This window comes from Myzus persicae, unplaced genomic scaffold (genome assembly GCF_001856785.1).
Source record: "Myzus persicae strain clone G006 unplaced genomic scaffold, MPER_G0061.0, whole genome shotgun sequence".
Lineage (NCBI taxonomy): Eukaryota > Metazoa > Arthropoda > Insecta > Hemiptera > Aphididae > Myzus > Myzus persicae.
Window position 1 is genome coordinate 119,467 of NW_019100913.1, and position 14,112 is coordinate 133,578.

At 25.2% G+C, this 14,112-nt stretch overlaps 1 protein-coding gene across 1 annotated transcript in view; it reads left to right on the forward strand.

Moving 5' to 3' along the window:
- Window positions 1–14,112, forward strand: part of LOC111026746 — a 286,767-nt gene that overhangs the window by 53,334 nt on the left and 219,321 nt on the right. The window contains exon 2 of the mRNA XM_022304878.1: window positions 9,360–9,506. The gene's annotated coding sequence lies outside the window, so the exon portion shown is untranslated. The remainder of the gene's footprint in view (window positions 1–9,359; window positions 9,507–14,112) is intronic.

Here is a 14,112-nt window from a genome sequence, read left to right on the forward strand (position 1 = left end):
TTTTCTTCCTATATATTTATAGAAGTTGGCATTTTATTACTTTAGACATCTTACAACAGCCCTATAGGGTTTTAAATTGGTACTAGGGTAATAAGTATTTGGCTTTTGGGGAAACTCTTACATATGAATTAAATTGGTGAGTTAGTGAGTTTTTTAATTTCATCACAAGCATACATAGGTACGTAAATATATTATGTGATTTGTCAATTTCTTCTTTTTTTATATTCATATTAACTGAACCAAGACTGTTTAAATCATCTTTGGCTATGTTTGTAAAGCAATTTGTTGAGTTAAACTGTGGAATAATGTTTTGGTTTGGTAATAAACTTTGCATTCAACGAAGATACTAGGAAGTGGATACGTTTCATCTGTTTTTGAGATTCTACTGCGAGCCAATACGATGTATTTATGTCAACTCTATATTATTTGTATTTTGTATCACTATAAATAATCGATGTTGTATTTTGTATGGTTGATTTATTATTTTAATTGGTTTTACTCTAGGATTCTGTATACCTAGTTCGTGTTATAATTGCTTGTTGACGAGGGATCGTTTGAAAGTGTCTTATCTGAGAATTTTGTCTACAGCGATTTAATAGTGTGCTACGTATTTGTGTGCTATTGAATACTCACGTTTTCTGAGTCCAATTTGTATGGTTTCCCCTTTTTGGGGAAAAACATGGTTTAGGCTTTCTTGGAAAGTCTAATATTTTCTTGTTCAGCACGTACTAAATTAAGTTCCTACTTATATAAACATAACTATTTTCCTGTGAGAATATTTAATAGTTTTTTGAGCTAAATATGTGCTTGAATATAATACGTTGCATAAATAACGGGTACAAAACTACGTGTAGGATATATCTTTACGATGAAATGTATTTTAAACAAACACTTTTAATATATAATGCAACAATATTTTTGGGGTCTGATGTGGTACAGTGGTTGGCTGCAGTCACTATAACGTTCTAAGGTCCAAAAATATCGTTACTTTCATATTATAATAATACTTCAAATTCACTCAACTTTTTGTTTGCCAAAAGTATAAACTTAAGTATTTGAAAAGAATATAAATACCTAATTTAAAATATGGGCTAATCTACCAAAAAAATAACAGTAATAACAAGCTATATATTTTTAAATAAAACATATTTTAGTGGGTAATTATTTAGGATTTATTCTATTTACAGTCATTTTTTAATTGCTAGAAGGTATATTATATAATTATATACACTATTAAGCATTATGGATGTCGAACTAAAATATGCGCGTATTTAGAGAGTCCAATGCTCATGACCACCCTTGGCTACCTACTTCCCTTTACATAATGGAGTATTATGTAGCTTATATTTTTAGATATTATGGCTGGTGATTATAGAAGTATTTAAATAAGCATCAAGTTTTTTGACCTAGATTAATATTTTAAGTTTATATATCACCAATATACAAATACATAAAGAAAGAAAAAATTGAACCATCAAGAGAATAGTGTTGTATAAATAATTACATTTTGACTACCCATTAAAAAAAGTAAAAAAAATATTATTTCATAACACTACTTATATATTATTATGTTAATTATCTCACCCATAATATTAATACTTAAAACTGTTTATAAAAATCTAAATTGGAAAAAAAAACATAAATTATTAAACTTCATGCTAAAGATTTTAGGTATATGTTGATAATATCGCATATCTTAATACATAAACAGTTTATTAGCTTAAATTAGCTAAGCTTATGTTAATACATAATATACCACAATTAATATTTTTTATTGGCGTCTTGTTAAAATGTTTAAATTTTGCACTCATAATGCAGTTTAAGGACGTCTGTCTTATTATTCATCATATTTATGAATATTACATTTTTAAATAAAACTGGAGTTTGAAAAACAATATGCTATATTTTTTAACAACATAATATTAACTTCCTTAGTAATGATATAACATAATTATATGATATTATAATTTATAATATCTATGATCATCTCCTTAAAATAATAATTTGTAATCCAATTTTACAATATAAATATCGAATAGTTATTAATTACCTAATCATTTTGAAAATGACATATAGCAAGTGTAATTTAAAAATGAATAATTAGCTCCTTGTGGTATTTTTATTGATATAAGATACTCATACCGTTTCATAAAAATAAAATAAAATATTTTCACTTCGGATAAAATTCGATAAATTTCAATGTTATGATAACACGGCGATATAGATATGCAATTTAGCTACATCACTGTCGAGGATTCATTTTTCCGGTGATTATGATATAAGAATGAGATTTTTATAACATACATCAACGTATCAAAGTATAATACCGCAATGCTGGGCAAGTGGCCGATTTTCAATTATTTAACTCAAGTTATATAATTAATAATAATATGATAATTAATATTTATTGAACTTTGAATAATTGAGAATAATTTATAAAATAAATCAACTTGGTTAAAAGATAAAATTTGACATTTTAAAATTGGCAACGAAAATAGCATATTATCTACTTAATAGATGAACTTAATGCAAATTCCGGGCATAATATTTTTTTAATGTGTTACGGTTGATGTGGTAAGAATATTTAACTCTCGAGCAAACTATTCATCACACACAGATATTATAAAGGTAACTTGTTTTGAAGTTAAAATGAAATTTTAAAATAAGTAAAAAGTCAATTAAATGAGCTTAGTTAAGTTTAGCTTAATTTCGCTTTTTATTTTTAATTCATGAATTCCAATTTTCGATGTCAGTGGGTGTTAGTATAAGTAAGGTGAAATTATAAATGATTATGACAGCATTTATAATCAATTCGTGTGTGTATTATTACTGTACATTTTAGTATTTTTTTATTTGATGTTACGGAAACAATACAGTATTTAACTGTCCCGCATTTTAATGCTAATTTAGAATATCTTTTTTATGGGCCAGGAAATGTAAACATAAGAATTACGTGCTTTGATAACCATAGGGGACACGTTGCTAAACAAAAGTCAAAATAGTACAATCATGTTAAATTGAATTTCTGAATAAGGGTTTTGTACAGACTTGGTGGTTTTATACGAAATTCTCTAACAAATCACTGGTTCTCTGTGACATCAAATTTTAAAAGTCTAGATGTTCCTTGCTTGCCGATAACATTGCATTGATTTGAAAAGCCTTCGGAATAGCCTTTAAGAGATCTTTGATAATTCGTATGGAGATTTTTTTTATTGTAACTAACATTTAAACGATTTCCTTACTCAGATAGCCTGCCTGATTTGCATACATAATATTATGAAGCCAGCACACGACCCGTGTATTCTATTTTTAAAACTAACCAATGATGATATTATTTAGCTTATAGTATTATTCTTTATTTGTTTTCAGTTTTAAATAGATCTTCGTAATTGAACAGATATTGGGATTGAATGTCAAAGGATTGCTAAAAACAAAACACTGGGTTGTGTACATTGTTATTGTTATATACACGGACTATAAGATTTTTTTAAGTTCCTAATGAATCAATACCAAAAGTTCAAAAAATGTGAAACAATAATTGAATATATGATTTGTATTGAATTCGTATGGTAATAAAAAATACTAGTTACTTAATATTAAAAAGTTCATAATTTAATTTAATTTTTGTCTTCTTTGTATTTTGAGTGATTGAAACTGATATTAACAAATAATACTATATATTTGATATTAGGATGATATTTTTGTAATTGAATATGATTAACAACAATAATTCATGAACGTTTAGCAACACAAATCAAATTTATTTAATGATAAACGATATGTAAATTGTAATAATGAAACAATAATTGACATTCGAATGGGCATTGAAAATCGTCCGTCTCAATACCTACATTTAATGGTTATGATTGATTAAACAGATGTATATATATTTAATAAAAGTTATAAACACACGAGTTTAAAAAATAAATATTCATTAAATTAGTCATGCAAGCGACCTATTATTATTATTAAAATTAAATATACATAAACAAAATATTAAATTTAAATTTAAAAGTTGAAACTCAATAATATAAACGATATATTTTTTATGAAAAAAAAAATTTTCTCAGTTGCTTTAACTTCAAAAACTTTGTATTGTAAAGATAAAATTAATTTTTTCAAAAACTATATTATTCTTAATTGTTTTAAGTCATTAAATAGCAACTATTATAATAACCATTTATCTTGTATATACATATATCTATAACTGCCAAATTGTTGTAAATTGTTTTACACAACACACTTAGTTATAACTTGATTATTATTAAAATGTGAAAAGAATAGCAAAATTGTGAAATAGCTGACACTCTCGGTAGCTCAAATTTTGTTCGCTATTCGGAGGTGTTTACCATTCAAATATTGTTTAATTCAAAGTGGGGAAAATGAAATGAAATGATGTGTAATTCGACTGTTCATTAATAACTACTTAATACATCTAATACAATAGTTATGTATGTATTTTAAATTTATTGTATACGTAATTATTTTTATGTATCAATTATATATTTTAAGAATTAATGAAAAGGTAAATACCCTGGGCCAGTCACTCATTATTTCAGAACCTTTTTATTCCAATACCAATCGACGGGGAAGTTGTTATAAACTATATCAACTCAGTCAATAATAATTCTAAAAGTTACTTAAAAAAAGATCAAAATTAAAACTGAAATGCCATAAAAGTGGCCTGTTATTTAGAGGGAGCCTTATTTTGATGTTTTTCTATAGAAAAACAGTGAAAAATTCCTAATTCTCAAAAAAACGTCCATAATTTGAAGGTGTCCGTCTTTGAAGGCTTCACGCTGTATATATTAATTGTTTTATTGACCTTGGACACTCTTAATAATTATTTATGTCATATAAAATTAACATGATGCAGAGCTGAATATAAAATAATAGTTGATATCCTATAATAATATCCTTTGCATCATGAACATGAAAAAAAAAAATACTTAAAAAAATAGCGAGCTAGGATTAAAATATGTGTGCACATAGAGGCATATTCCCGAAGCTAATTTTTGTTTTTAAATCCTGTCTTTGTTATCCTTAAATGAAGAAAGAAATGTATGCAGGCAAAGTAAATTTCATCTAGGTTAATCCATAGCTGCTATATGAGCTTTTATACTGAAAACTAATCATTGTCTTCTTTTTCAAAATTGAAATGTATGATTGAAGTAGCCGAGAATCGATGGAAAATTGGAAAACTGAATTTTATTTATCTAATACTTTTCAATGTTAAAGTATTCAATAACTTTTAACACCGATTATTTGTATTTTTAAATAAATAATTGCATATTGGTAAAAAAAAAAAAATAATAATATTGTGTGATGTAAATGATCCAATACTGTTATAAACAGTATTTTTATCTCGTTTTTTGTTGCAATAAACTTCGCAATCACAGTGTTGAAAGTTTGGAAAAATTGCATTTATTATTACTTAAGAAAAATTATGCTAATTAAATTTTGCTTTAAAATTCTATACTGTTAAAACAAGTGTTCATAAAAGATGCCAATTAATCCATACATATACACATAATTATATTACACAATTATAATTATGTATGTATTTGTTGTACTTATTACTTTAATAAGTTTCATTATTTTTATGCTGTACCTGTACAATGGTGAAATGTCACAAAACTACTGTAAGTTTATAGAAGTTTACATTGACAATAAGTGGCCATGAATCATATTATTTTTGTTATACTCCTTTATTATACATTTAAATTTCACTTTTATTTATTTTCAAAGATTCTTATTTTCTTACATTTTTTTCTAAACATTATCCTTCGTTACTTTTATTCATATATAAGTATGTAGAATCGCATTCATTGGCTTATTCATAATTACATTTGTTGAGAATGAAATTGTCCTTTATAAATTACCTTTAATAATATGCATAGGTATCAGTAAATTTAAATTACTCATTTTTTTTTCGGATGCAATATAATTGTTTGCGACAAGTATACTTTTGTATTCGTGTTTTGCCATAGGTAAATACTTTTTCACTGAGTTATTACTAGTTAATATGATTTGCGTCAGGAGCAATATTATAATGTTAAGTTTAGTTATTAGTCCGTATTATTATTCTGACAATATTATAAATAACACGTAACAAAAGTATGTTCAGTGCCTAAAAAAGTGTAGAAGAGTATTAAAACAGAATATTTAGGACTGTCAAACAGGGTTAGGTACACCTGTATGTCTATACGCAACACTCATTTTTAGATTCAGGGCGAAGTAAAGACTATTGATATCACAATGATGTGTACATTTTATATTATTTGAAACATTTATTGAGGTATTAAAAATCTCAACAAGAACACATATATTGCACATGACAAAGACTTATATTGCATTTCTTGGTATTTATCAAGAAAATCGTTAAAAAAACAAAAAAAAAAACCAGCGAAGAAATGTAAACAACCAGCTGTTTTTAATGAAAATGGCCATTTTGGGTAAACCGTTCAACAGCAATGATTTATAGGTGCTTTTAAATTAAAGGACGCTCGTGTCAATAATATCTCATTCGACTCATTTTGACCATAGTGTTGTGGTAAAAGTCGGTCAAAAGAATTTACTACAGTGACACATTTTACGAATAAATATATTATATGAGAAATTATTTAAACAAAAATATATCATATATCAGTACTCACAATCATCTGGTATAAAAAAAAAATGCCTCTGTTTAATAATTTTAATTTGACGTGTTCAGTATTTCGCAGTACGTAGTAAACGGATGAGACTAGACCACGTTTGATAAATATATTATTCAATATATTTGAATAATTAAAACTTTGACAGTAGGTAGGATACATCTAGTAGAGTTGTGTTGTGTCAAATCTAAAGCGTGCAAACGTTTCATATAACACTAGACAGTGGATAAGGATACTAGAATATCATTTGAGATTATAGAAACGTGTTCGTTCTCACTTCTCGCCTTCCTCGAAATTCAAGCCAAGATTATCGATGGCAGGTAATAAATAGGGCTCAGATGTTGTTGACATTCACATTTTTTTCCTCTTAATCTTAACGCGATTGTATAGTAACCATTTATATCTATTATAATTGAAGATTAAACAATTTCACTTTACACATTTGGGGATTTTCGATTCATCACGGGATCATTTTTTTATGTGAATAGCACATAGACAACGATTAGATGAATGCATCTGTAATTTTAAATCTGTAAGACACATTCTTATTGGAATACCATTCTAAGACCAAAGTGTTAGCCTTACATTATTTGTAAATATAATTCTGAATAAAAATGTAGAGTTATGATTGAATTAAATATTATAGAAAAATATCATTTATAATTTTTAAAGTATTTTGGTACAAAAAAAAATTAATATATTTATAGGTTATGCATATTATGTTATAATACATGGGTATTAAAATATTTTAAACAGGCTAATAGAATATTTACCTTTCTACCTGACCCGTAAGATTTCCCTAGTATTTAAAATAATTTTTAAAATAATGTTTTTTGATCACCAAAACAAAACCATTTGAAAAATTATTGATTATCTTTACTCATTATACTCATCTTCAACAAATTTAGCAAACTAAAATTATTGCAATTTTTATTGTTATGTATATACTGAGTAATTAATGACAATGTGATTAAAATTAGCTAACCTTCATTAAAGGAAAACATTTAAGGAATAAAATAAAAAATGTTCGATATTCACTTTAAAAATGTCTAAAATGTTCAATCTTTAGGGCACAAGGCAATCGAACAACACTCAAACGATGTATTTTCCGGTCTTAATCTTATAAATAAATTGTTTTAAATCATTCTTTAGTTAATAATTGTTCAATTGTTCATATTTCATACTTGTTTATACTTTGAAATAACAATAATTTTAACTTCTAACAATAATATTTGAGTATTAATATTCTCTAACAAAAGAACCGAAACTTAATTTATAGAATAAACATAGTACAAACAACATACATTTATATAATTTCAGTGGGTATATTCTATTAAACGTTTATACGAATATCCGATCTGGAAGAATTAAATACATAAATGACACACACATATTATATGTAGTACCTATTTAAATACCTATGTATTGAAGTAATACAACTAAAAAACAATACATTAATTCTTCGATGATTCGTCATTTAACTTATACTTTATATGGCTAAAATATTATAATATCTCTAAATTAAATTAAAAAATCCAAGCTTAGAAGTAAGTAGTAACCGTGTCCCTCCCATTCAACCAGCCCTTGATGACAATAATTAAAACTAAGAACACTGTATATTTTTCATAAAATTAATTTGAATTTTCTTACCTTAGTTATTACTTATGAGTTATGATATATCTGTAATGATAAGGTCACATGTACAAGTAATAATTTATAATCTAATGATGAGTAATTATGTTAAAAACCTCAGTTGTTTTGGCACAAATTGTTTCTTTACGTTGCTTAAATATGATTACAACAAAATAGATTTCAAAAATGAGCATATAAATTATATTAATTTGAATAAAATAATGCAAAATTGTAAAATAAAATATAAATTTAATTTAAATTTAACTATAAATAAAATATTAAAATATATTTTTTAATTTTAAATTAAATTAAAGATGTGTTAAAAAGTTAATATACAATGAATGAAAAATTGTAATATTTTTACCCAAGCAAATTAAATACAATAGAGACTTGGAAGATAATTCGTACATTTTTTACACATCATAATATCAGTATGGGTACCTAATGAAAAATCATTTTAATTTCTGTTCTGGTATTAAAAATTTCCATAAAAAAAAGTAAAAAAAAAACAAAAGGTTTTAGCTACACCATGTATACAACGGAGTCTATAATGATTTGGGTTATTTTTTTTTTACTGAAAACTCATTGTCAGTGTGCGGTCAAGTCGGGTATAATAAACAATTACCACTTTTTTTTCCTAAGGAAATTGGTGGTTACAAAAGGTTGACTGGGTCATATAAACCCAAAAAATTGATTACATTCGCTTAAGTTATAGGTCTCAGTGTGTGTATTCGTACACTTCTATTTTTTTCCTTATATGTGAAAGTACTAAGTACAAAACACCACGAAAGCGCCCATAACGTTTTAGTGTTATTATGTTGTTAATTTGGAATGTAATAAAAATAGTTTTGTATTCGTTCAGTACAATGTGTTTTTCACGAACATTAGTTTTATAACCATTATTTGCCTTTCACATCTCAGTCTGTTATACATATATTTTCTTCCTTAATCATTTTGATAATGTTCTCATTTGATCCACAGAAAAATTTACCTTGTATTGTATTACTTTTAGATTCAGAATGAGAATCGAGGAAGCTATTAATCTTAAAATTATATTTTTTTTTCTTTCAGAGAACATTTTCTGAGCAATATAGTGTTCCAATTACGTTCATAGGGTTAAAGATCTACATATCGATTGGAAATTTGATGTACCTGCATAATATGTAAATATTATGTAATATATTATTATTGTTTTTCAAGAAAATCGGACTTGGCAAGGTAATTACGAATTTACAGTATTTATTTTTCATGGCGTTAATGAATTATGAAATTTAATGTGTTGTTCTAATAAAATAGTTTATAGAAACTAACAACTTTAATTCATTGCAATACTTAACGTTTTAATTGAGTTAATTGGACAGTATTTAAATAAAGTGAAGAAGGGTTAAGCACAATAAATAATTGTAAAAATATAATCATACACATTTTTAAAACATAAGTATCAATCTTTAATTGTATGATATTATTAGAAATGTATAATGGCCAGGAAATATTACTACCATAACAAATAATATATTTAAATAATCAAATAATTTTTTGTTCGTCCTAAAAATCAAAATAATTTGACTTATATTAACCGTTTCATAAACATTGATTCAAGTACCCTACTGATTGTGGTCTGTTGAATCAAATGACCTATATTCAAGACATCCTACAGTTATAATTTATCATTTTGACAAGGGGCACAATCTAAAATAATTAATACAAAAGATAGTATGCAAATAGTCTTGCATAAGTTTTTGGTTTGGACAGTTGATTTAATTCAGCTAATCATTAATTTTTAATTCATATTTTTTACAGAAAAAAGTTTTTTGTGGCCTAATAAAATTAAAACATTATTCCAACCAAAATGATATAAGCACACTGAATAATTAATTTATATAAGCCAGCGGGATAAAGATATCGGGTGTTGGGCTCTAAATTCACATAGATTAACTCAATGCATGAAACTTATATGTTACTGTCTCAAAAAGTTTAAAATATTGAACTTTTTTGCAAATTTGTACCTATGGATATTGTATTTATATATTTAACACAGTAAAAAAATTAAAAAGAAAATTTATGTAATTATTTTAGTACCTACCTATCATATTGGTAACAATTTATGTTTTACTATATTATGTAACTTGCAAATGCTCTCATTTTTTGTTGCTTTGTTGCACGCTAATAACCTTAGCAGTTGAAGCTGTACCATGAATAGTAAAAAAAAAAAATAATTTCCTACATATTTATCTTATAAAAATGTTATAAGAAATGTTTTGGCATTCTAATATTATAAATTATTATAATTTTAAAGACAAATAACTAATATGTCACAAACATTTTTTTGCACTCTATTTTTTTAACACCATAATTTTTAACTTTTTTCTATTTGGAGAGTTTTTTCTAATTGTTGTCTTTTCAAAAATGGGTTTTTAAAACAATAATATCTATACTTTTCGAAAAGACATCATTGTAAATCCATTAACTCCCTTGCTCGATTCAAAATCTAAAATTGATTCTAAAAACGTGACTTATAAATGTTTGAAAACCTGAAAACATAAAACTTATACACATAGAGGACAAACATGTCAAACATTAAGGGGAAGAAAAAAAATTATTTTTGAAAGAAATATCGATATCCACTGTCATTTTACCCTTACTCGATCTGAAAGGTCTTAGATTGATTTACTATTAGGAACATTTGTCATATACTGTAATTTGATTCTGTGTATTTTAAGATTTATACAAGTCAGAAAAAGATTTAATATCCAACACTAAAATCTAAATTACCGTTATTTTTTAAAGCCCATCAATGATAAAATATCACTAGCATATACGATGCCAATTTCAAATAATATTTATTGTGATCATTAATAAACATGTTTCAATAATAATAATAATAAAACAAAAATAGAGAGTTATAATATTATTTTTAAGCAAGTAACAAAATATAAATTTTAACCCTAGCTATTTGCCTATCTTCCATATTTTGTCAATGATATAAGGATATTAACAAGAATGAGAAAGTTAACTATTTTTTTTTAACTCGTTAAGTTCATTTAATATAGACAAATGTAAGTTAAGTTTTAAGTTAAAAGTTACCCTTTACTGTAGATTAGAAAATAAAAGTAACTTAACTTAGTTAAAAATAAGTTACTTTTTTATATAAAATTATTAATTATACCTACCTGCCATTTTTTAAAGCTAACAAATAACGTAATAATTCAATAAATGTCTTACAATTTTTAAATAAATGTTTGTTATAAAATTAGTTTCTGTAAGTACATATGTTTGTATATTATACTTAAATCAATAATGATACCCAATATAATAATTTAATTTTTTTTTATGTATTTGTCAACTTAAATGGTCCACAGCTATACTAAATATTATAATAATCGAATGCATTGTTATTTATTAGAATATAATTAATTGGTTACAAAATATATGATATCAAATATTATTCAATTAATTGTAAGAATACAATATTATTTTAATCAAACCATTATTGTGTTTTAATATTTTAGTAGACAGTACCCGGCGAGGTGTATTTGGTATATCAAATGAATATTAAAAGTAAAATAATGCAACCAAAAACTAAGCTTTTCAACATAGCTTCATAGAAAGCAGTATGAAAACTAGAATGTGAAAAATAATTTTCGACGGTACAAAATGACATAGTAGAGAATCGACAGACTATATTTTTTTTATGACTTAATGTCCACTACTCTACTATTGAAATCTATTACAGCTCGCACTCATTGGGTTTCTTATAAAAAATAAAAATGAATCAGCGTCTCGGATATTTATTTAAATAGGTAAATAGTAAATACGATGAACTACCACGCTACCACGGGTTTAAATTATTCAAGTCCAAGTTATTGCTGTAATTCTATGAACGAAAAAAAGTATAATAAAATTATTGTTTACTAATTAGTATATTTTATATTTCAGATTTTTGTTTTATAAAATTAATTGTTGTAAATTTGAATTAATTTTAAATCTGTGGTTTAGGAAAAAAATTAACTGAACGTGTCAACAAAATTAATTAACTCAGAAGTTACTGTATAACATGGGAAAAAATATAACTGGTTAAGCTAGAAGTTACTTCTAATAAAAAAGTAACTAGTTTATTAACTTAGTTAAAAGTAACTTAACTTTAACTTATTAACTCGTTAATGCCCAGCCTTAGATATCAGAATAGTGTTTACATTAAAAATGTTATAAATTATATTACATATTTTTGAACAATTACTCCATTAGACTGATTACTCCAAATAAAAAAAAAAAAAATACAAAAAGTTATCATTTATTTATTATACCTACCTACTGCAGATTATTTAAGAGTAGAACCTGAAATTGACTTTAAGATTTACCAATTATTTATAATGTTCAGGTGTAATAAACTATTTAATAATATTAAGTATCTAGACGATTCTAACTCTAGAGCAAAATAAAAAATTCATAACAATACAATGTTATATTATGTTTTTATTGTGGCTATATTGTATCAAATAAGGAAGATAATAATTATTTTATGAAGCACGAATATGAATTAAATCTATGCAATCATACAAAAAGTTGTCTATAGGTACCTACTAAAGATTTGTAATTGTTTTAACGATTTTCGTCAGCTTGTAAAAATAAAAGAGCCTGCTCTAAATTATTAAATTAACACATAGAAGGTATTTATTTTATCTTTAAAACAAAATACCTATTTACTGTGTGGTTGAAATTATCCAAACTTGTGTTATACATAAAAATTACTAAATACCTGACAATGATTTTCGAAGAAAATCACTATACTGAAATAACTGTACTAGTTTATTATTTCGAATTAGCTATTTTTTTACAAAAATATGTTACTGATAGAGAGCACGAAAAAATTCATTTAAAATTAAATAAAAGCCGACAAGTTATAATAACTTGAAACCTATCTATTAAACTATTAAAGTCATACAAATAATTTTGGTTGTACCTATACATAATTGTAATCAATAGGATAATTAAATTAAATTTGTATTTATTGTAATTATAATAGGTACTTTTATTTTATTCAAAAAACATATTGTTCAATATTAATATGAGTTTTATTTAATTCTCTAAACAAAAAAATGATTATCATTTTATAATTAAAACACTTGGAAATAATTAGTTCAGATTCTAATGACAAAACTTTCAAGGTATTTTTGTTTTAGCAATTGGTGAGTAGTTTTTGTTGTGACATTATGTTTAAGAACCACTTCCTCAAAAACAATTTCAATTATCTACAAGTGTGACACTGTGACCTACTGAGATATAAAGTATATCATGTTATATTATTATTATTACATATTCTATTATTATAGTACCTTTTATTATTTTTCTACGAAGAAGTTTTAACTGCATTAAATCGAAATGTATAACATTTTGTCATCAAATTTTCATTTAAAGTAAATATTATAAGATTACAATTATTTCCATACATTTAATACGAATTTATGATTTTGTAATGTTAATCTCTTGTAGTAGAATAAAAATTAACAAATATAAAAGAACAAGGGAAACCTGGGCTAAGCGGCGACAGAATATGGCGTACGTACCCGGCTCAATAGTCCATAAATTTCAATTCAGATAATAATTATACTACTACTTGATATGATTATTAGATTACCTTTTAGTTTATATACCGATGTTATAATTTGAAAATATTAAATCCACTTACCTTGTATTGATGTGGATCCTTGTTGTGGTGGTGGTAACGTCTCTGGTAGGTGTGGGTTGATGCGCGTTACTATTACTCTACGACTTTTACGATACTATGTTCTTTTCTCTAAATACAGTGCGTTTACTCTTAGCCTTT